Below are 8,091 nucleotides of genomic sequence, written 5' to 3' on the forward strand. Positions count from 1 at the left end.
ATTATACTCTCCATATCCAATTTGAAACCACTGCTACCGAGATCTTGGTTCACATAAGAAGAGCTATCATAGATTATGAGTGAGTTTTCAGAGGACAATCTTTTGGATAAAGGTGGATTTAGTTGCGTGAACAAAGGATGCCTATCATATGGAAGAGAAGTAGTTGTGAAACAACTCAAAATTAGTGGTGGGCAGGGGAAGCGGGAGTTCAAGGCAGAGGCAGAGATTATTGGTCTCACACACCATCTCCATTTGGTTTCACTTGTCGGATACTGCACGTCTGAGCATCAAAGATTGCTGGTGTATATGTCTCAAACGATACTCTTTTATCATCTTCAGGGCAAGAGACTTTCAGTGAACTTTTAGTTATATGCAGAAGTGGTTGTGTGTGGAGATTCCCACACAACAGATATAGAGTACTTCACTCAAACGGTACATCAATAACTCTCACTCAAACGGTACATCAATAACTCTCAAGTAATCTCTCAAATAAGTGGGGAGGTGGGAGAGACTAGGCAACTCCAACGTCGCATGACCGTAATACCTGTCTCCAACTACAGCTGAGCAAGATATAGTGCTAAGAAAGCAATAGCCAATCACATCCTGAAAAGTAAACACACAAGCAAACTGAAAGTAAACATACAAACAAACTAAAAGTAAACACACAAGCAATCAACAAAAGAAGAAGAAATCTGAATGAGAATCGAGAAATCCAATGAAGTAGGAAAATGCAGGGAAAAAGGAAAGGAAAAGAAAGACGATAGGCTCAGAAATTCGTCGTCGTCACCTATCGCCGGGCTCGACGAGAATAATCCTGAAAACAAAAAACAGTCTTGCAAGGTCATGAGAACGATCCCTACATCGGGTGTCGAACTCACAACGCCGTCGCCAAAAAACCTAGCGGAAAACCATGAAAAAACCAATGAGATCCGGAAAACCGCGATCAAAATCGAAGATGGATGGAGATAGGGGCTCCGGATGATCTAGAGATCATCACCCTTGCCTTTTTTGAGTTTTTTATTTTTATTTTTTTATTTTTTTTTGTGTGTGTTTTTTAACCTTTTTTGTTTTGAAAAAGGGTTTTTGGCTTAGGAGGTTTCCGTCCGTCGTATCCTTTTTAAAAAATTTATACTTTTGAAAATCTTTTGTTTGGTTTTGTGCTTTTCATTTTTATTTTATTTTTGTATTTTTAATGTTTTCCCCTCTTTGAAAAGGGATTTTGGCTCAGGAGGATTAAGTCCGTCATCGTCTTTTTTTATTTTTATGTTTTTGAAATTATTTTTCTTTAGTTTGGTGTTTTCCAATTTTTTTCAATTTTTTATGTTTTTCCCTTTTGAAAAAGGGGTTTTGGCTGAGGAGGTTTCCGTCTGTCGTCGGCAAAACCCAAGAGGAATTTCTCGAAAATCGATGGTCCCAAAAGCCGAATGAAATCTCGAAGGCCAAGGAAAGAAATCCGGAAAACGAAGGAAACTTCGAAGGAAAACTCAAAATGAAAGGGAATCCCGAAAATGAAAGAAAACCCCTAACCCTAAGGAATACTCGAAAACGAAGAGAAGGGAAAAAGGGAAAGGGGTGGCTCAGGAAACATTCCGTCATCACCGAAACCCGATGAAAGATTTCCAAAAACCGATGAAGATGACAAACACTGGTAACGACCCCGAACTCGAATGAGGGTCCCGAAAACAAGAGGAAGCGAAGCAAAACCCAAAGGGGAGAGAGAGAGGAAAGAAAAAGGGGGTTCCGAGTAGCCTCATCACAGCCCTAAGATACAGTGGAAATGTGTTATGTTTCAAAAAGAAATTTATTTGGTGCAAGAATTTGAAAGAGGTTTTCGCAAAAAGGAGTCTTCTATTTTGCTCTATTTGTAGGGAAAGGTTATTGTGTTCAACGATTAGAAAATAATGTCATCTCCTTGTCAAGATTCACAAATTAACCTATGCTTCCAGTTCATGACTGGGACAACAATAGTAAACAGTCCCTCCTCTTTCTTTCTTTCTTTTTCGAATGCTCATAAGTCAAAATGAATCAAGGCACACTTCAAGTTCATTCTCACGAGTAAGTCAAAGGGGAATAAGGTAAGCTCAAAATGCTGTGAATGTCCAAGCCATTAAGTTGATGACAGAACGAAGATCATTTGACTGACAGACCCAAAGTTTTAAACGAAGATGATTTAGCTGGCCCGAAACTACATGGTGATTCAGAAATCATGCTGAAAATATTAGATGGGTATGCATTATGAAAGCTGGAAGTGGGTAGACCCAAGATTGCAAATGAAAATCACCTGATAGGCTTAGCACGTACTAATTGATAATACAACGTACAGCAGCTATTGAAATGATATGACAAACAAATTTAGTGAGAGTCATTGGGCGAGCTGACCTAAAGTTGTGATTGAACTTCTTGATAAACTCCAAAATCGCAAGATGACACATTATAAGTCACGACATATACCACTCGAGAAGATGGGTTTCATCAAAATAGTGTCATGTGGGACCATAGATCATAACCATAACGGATCAATAAGCACATTTCTTACTATGGTTATAAAGAAAGTGCCATTTCAAGTCCAACTCTCGATGAGTATATCTTCCCATCAGGAAAGACAATGTTTCCTGAAGAGGAAGGTTGTCCAGACGCAGAAGAATTCCTATCTAAAACTTCCCAAAATGGAAAAGATGAAAGCTTGAAGACGAGTCCTATTATGGGGAAAAGACAAACCAAACTTGTCCCAGCCTCCAACTCCCAGACAGGACAAACAAGAAAGGACAGCTCTGATGACTCAGCTAGCAGGCTCACCCAATCACCTTGGTTTGCTTCTCCTGAGACTATTACCCCACGCCTTGTTCAGGCGGGAAAATTTGAATCGGTCTTTTGGAGTCGGGACTAGCAGACAAATGCAATACCCTCTGAATATTACCCGGCCCCCCCAATCTCCTGCTCCACCTCCTACCTAATCTCCTACTCCCCCCATCTCAACATCTCTTTCTTCTCCCCTCCCCATCCCTTCACTTCCAAACCCAAGTCCAGAAAATCCTCTCTATCCTGGAGTACCCTCTTTGAAAACCCAGCTCCCCAGGAACCAGACATTCTGAATTTTATCTCCGATGCTGCAAAACATGATGGTTCTGATTCCATAGACGACTTTGCAGAAGATGACTTCGATGAGGTAGACTCAAAATGGAAGAATTGTGTGGGGGTCTTGCCTAACCCCAGCTTTCTCGTCAAAAAAAAATAAAAATGGAAGAATTGCCTTATAGGTTAGTACTTCATTGAGAAAAAAGCCCTACTACCCAGCTCTTAGAACCCGTCTTTCAAGATCTTGGAAGCTCAAAGGAGATTTCTCAATGTATGTCCTTAATAATGGCTTCTTCCTATTCAGATTTCTTAATCAAGAAGATTGTACCCAAGTCCCGCAAACCCATCATAGCTTTGGAGGAAAACCTCTACTCCTCAGACGATGGACCCAAGACAACAGCCTTGAAAAACTTTATTTCCCAATCTACCATACCTATCTGGAATAGATTACCAGGCCAACACCTAAAATTCTGAACCACAAAAGGACTCAGCAAAATTGGGAGTGGCCTAGGTAAACCTCTATATATGGATTCCCACACTTCAGCCACCACTAGACTTAGCTTTGTCAGAATATGTGTGGAGGTAGACCCCCGAAGCACCTTCCCTCATGTCCTTCACCTAAACACACCTACTGGAACTACTCACCAACCGGTGATATATGAATGGAAGCCTTCCCCTTGTCAAGTATGCAAAATCTTCAGCCATTCGACCTCTGCTTGCCCAAACAAAAACCCCAAAGAGGAGAAAGCAATTAACCCCAAAAAAGTGTGGAAACCAGTTCAGAAGAAGTCCCAAGAGGAAGAGAATACAGAAGGAAAAAAAAAAGGAAACCTCTAAAGATACAACTCAGATCCCCAGAGAATTAGAACAGACCAAAAAAATTGTAACATTCAAATCCCCAGAAACCAATCCTATCAAGCCCCCATCTTTCCACACCTCTAACCCCTTTGATATCCTTGGTGATTTGGAGGAAAAAGATGAAGATATCGGAGACCATGAAGAGATTGGAGAGAAGTTACAAAGCCAATCCAACACACTTGCTCCTGAAGAACCAGATGGAATCGAAGGGGAACCTAATCATTTCAAAGAATCAGATGAAGAGATGCAAGGTAAATCAGGCTATCTTGCCCCCCTTCTTCACCAAAGACCAACAGACATCTTGAGGAAGAGCATGAGAGCAAGGAAATTTAGCCAAAAGATGAAAGAAGTATTGGATCACTAGGGGCTTCGACTGGCTCTAGAGTTCACGTGTATTCTCCTCTTTTGGTTGTCTGAAGTTTTGTTATCAAGGGTGTCATATCCTTGGTTGTTTTTGCCCCCTTCCTTAGTCATTTTTTCGAGGATAGGGGAGTAGTCTTGTATCTCTTATTGTATCATCTTTCTTTGATTAATATACTTTTAGGAGTCCGCCTAATCCCAGCTTACCGATCAAAAAAAAAAAAAACATTGAAGATGCCGGTCTCCATCGTGGGATAGATCATGGAGCTTGAATCAAAATATGACCCATCTTCATGGACTTCCTCAGGATTTGCAGACAAAGGATAGTACTAAAACTAGCATGACAAACATGTTTTCCTTATCTAAACTGAAGGGAGGGAGGGAGAGAGTAATGTAATTACCTGAGACTTATATCTTCGAGCTTTTGTTCCTCCTTTCTCTTCTTCTTCCGGATTGAGCAGAGTTGCCGGAGACAGCGATTGACGATGGTCGGTATTCCGACAAGGGTTGCCGAAATTACAGAGGAGGGAGAAAATGGTGGTTTAGAGCTGGATAGTGGTGGAATGATGAAAATCAAAGGTGTATGTGGCAATGGAAATGGGAAGATGAAGATGGAAATGGGAGTAGAATAGATGAAGGTGGGCGATGGCCGGAGAAGGGTTCTGGTGGTAGTGGGAGTGATGGTGGTGAGGCCGGGGTTTGCCTGATTCTGGTGGAGGGTTGCCCGAAAAGATTGTGAGTGAGGCGGCTGTGGATTAGTGAAGAAGAAGAAGAGGGTAGTGATGATGGTGGAGGTGGTGATGGGTGGTGAGGAGTCATTCACTGAAATATGCATTGATAACCAGCAAATGTAGAATCACTACTTCACTAGCATTCTTGGCCCTGCTATGCATGAGAGTAAAATAATGGGTTTCATGTAAATAGTGGGCCCCACTACATCAAACTATGATCTGTAAATTGTGGGCTCCACCTTATGCATGGGATAGGGGGAGATGGTGGTCCCCACCTACCAAAATTTGAAGTGTAAAAATGGTGGGCCCAAAATGATACACCTGCCCCCCCCCCCCTTTTTCTTTGACTGATATTCGCACTGCCTTGTTCTGATAATAGTTCTACTTTTGTCGTACAACCTTTTGATATTAGGGACTGATACCCGCACTATGACTTTCCAGTGTGGAATTTGCTATTAGGGACTGATATTCGCTGCCATATGGTCCATGGCAAATCCCTTTTGGTCATAGCACTTTTGTTTTACAACTTGATATGGGAGTGGTAAAAAGGGGTTTTCTTCTCCAAAAAGTAGTCATAAATAGAATAGAGGGAGGTGGTCTTGGGAAGAGAAGGGGTCCAATATCACTTCCCCACTCAAAAAAGTCATCCATTGAGAGTGGGGCCAAGGGTAGTAGGTTGGATTTGTCATAGACCATATTGGTTGGCATGTGATGTGATGGTGGAAATTGACTGGTATGAATTGACATGCACCAAGGCAGAATTAAAGAGAGAGAACTTCCGAATTTATTTAATTTTTACTGGTTTTTTAAATTAAATTATGGAAAGGGATTTGCTAGGGACCATCGCAGAAGACATTTCTAGGACAGGCTGTTGCATGAGAAAGCAGCCACCTCAGATTAATTAAATGAAAAAATAAAAATCTGAGCCTGTGTGGCTGTTCTCTCAATCAACAGCTGATTGAGAAATGCCTTCTACCAAATCTCTTATGGGAAGTGATATCAACACAACCGTGTTTTGATATTTTTACTAACCCATCTTGTCTTTTAGTATTAAGTGCTGTCATAGGTTAGTACAATTCCCAAAAAGCTCCCACAAGCCAAATAAAAAAGAAAAGACAAGCTAGGTCTGTGCAATTACTAAAACATGGTTGTGCTGATATCATTTCCCTAAATTATTTATTTTAAATTTTCAGTTATGTTTACAAGCAAAATGAAGTAGGATGCCGATTTCAATCCCTGATTCCACAAAAGATTGAGTGGCACTTTTCTTTTCCTTTTTTCCTATAGGAAATGAACTGAACAAACCCTAAAGGAAACGAACTATATATGAGCCCCCTAGTGGTCCTAGCTAGTGGACGTCTTCCTCATCTTTGTTATTCTCCGTGAATAAATCGTTTTGAAGATTTTCAGTAACTATAAATAGTTTTACGGCTGTATCCTGTATGAAGCAAGAGATTTGCTAAGCTCCATCGCAAAAGGCTTTTCGTGGCTAGTCTGTTGCACTTCAAACCAGCGACCTCGTGAATGGAGACCAACCTTTGGAATTTCAGGTGACAGTAAGATCTGGAGACAAGATTTCCTAGATTTTCCTAATTCTTGAACCTATTCAACTTCCTGCAATGGTAAAAAGTAAAAACAGAGGAATGATGTGTGGGACCCACAAAAAGGCAAGGCGAATCAGGAGGCATTTCTGTTCAGACGCGTATGACAATAACATTTCTTGAGATTTTATATTATGTGTGGCCATATATGAACCCAAAATTTTCAAAATTACGTTACACCATTGATGATCCAAACCGTCCATTTGGATCACAACAACGTAAATAGGAGGTTCCCCTAAAGTCATTTCCATAGCATGATCCTATCCCTCCGATCTATAGAGGGACTGCAAATTGTGGAGACTTATATAGATTAGAGGGCTAGGATCATCCTGTGGAAATTAGTTTTTAGGGCACCTCCTATTTATCCAAATGGACAGTTTGGATCATCCTATGGTATGGGTCGTACGGTACATTTTGAAAAATACGGATTTGTACGGGCTTGCATCACAAAAATCTCACATTTCTTACTATACGGTTGAGGATAAAAAGGGTGGGTCCCACCAACTATCGCGACTCCCTAACCTGCAAAGGCCAAGGATTCAAGGAATGGACAAAACAAGAAACAGACCAAATGACCAAAACGCCCTTCTCTAGTCTTTCCGAGAAATTATGAGACTGAAGTCCAATGACGGTGCTATCCTTGATATTTGATCCAACAGCAGTCTCTTAAATGTACAACCCTTGATGGTTGGGCACCATATAAAAACTCGGTAAGTTCTATGCATTTACTTCATTTCCTACTAAGTTGGGAATATAATATGCTCAAGCTCTCAAATACATCTCTACTCCGCTCCCCAACATGTTGTTGGGACCAGTCTTTTGGAGAGACACCCTTCTTTCAGAGAGACCCCTTTCATTAAAATTTACTTTATAAATAGTGATATGAAGATCATCAGAAATAAAATCCTTGCTAATAATAATGGTGTCCTAGTCATCTCATTTGTTGGGACCATCTTTCCGTATATTTCCTGAAAAACCTTGGGATTTATTTGGTGGGCTTCGTAATTTCTTCTTTTTTTTTTCTTTTTTTTATGGGCAAGCTGGGTTTAGGCGGACCCCTACCAGATATATTAAGAAAAAAGCATATTACAATCTTTCATAGAGGGACCCCAAGGAGTCCGAGGACAAGACCTAGGGGCACAGAAAATTAGGGGGGATATTATCACCCTCATAAAAATAATCCTGTTTAGAAAGGATGTCTGCTGCTGCATTTCCTTCTCTCTCCAAATATGGGAAATTTTCCAAGAATTTAGAGGATACCCCTGCTATCTTGTTTTTATTTACCAACAACTGTTAAAGAAACGGATGACTATACACCATCAGTTGTTGTATGGCCTTTCAACTACCGATTTTCCATATGACGTTTTCTTCAAAGGAACTGTGAGACCCACCTTGTTTCAAAGATGCAAAACTTTCATTTGGTGGGCCGGACGTAATTAGACCATGCCTCGACTAACTTCTCTATC

This window comes from Tasmannia lanceolata, unplaced genomic scaffold (assembly GCF_043159265.1).
Source record: "Tasmannia lanceolata isolate RefF3 unplaced genomic scaffold, GAP_Taslan_0.1 ptg000005l, whole genome shotgun sequence".
NCBI classification, from domain to species: Eukaryota; Viridiplantae; Streptophyta; class Magnoliopsida; order Canellales; family Winteraceae; genus Tasmannia; species Tasmannia lanceolata.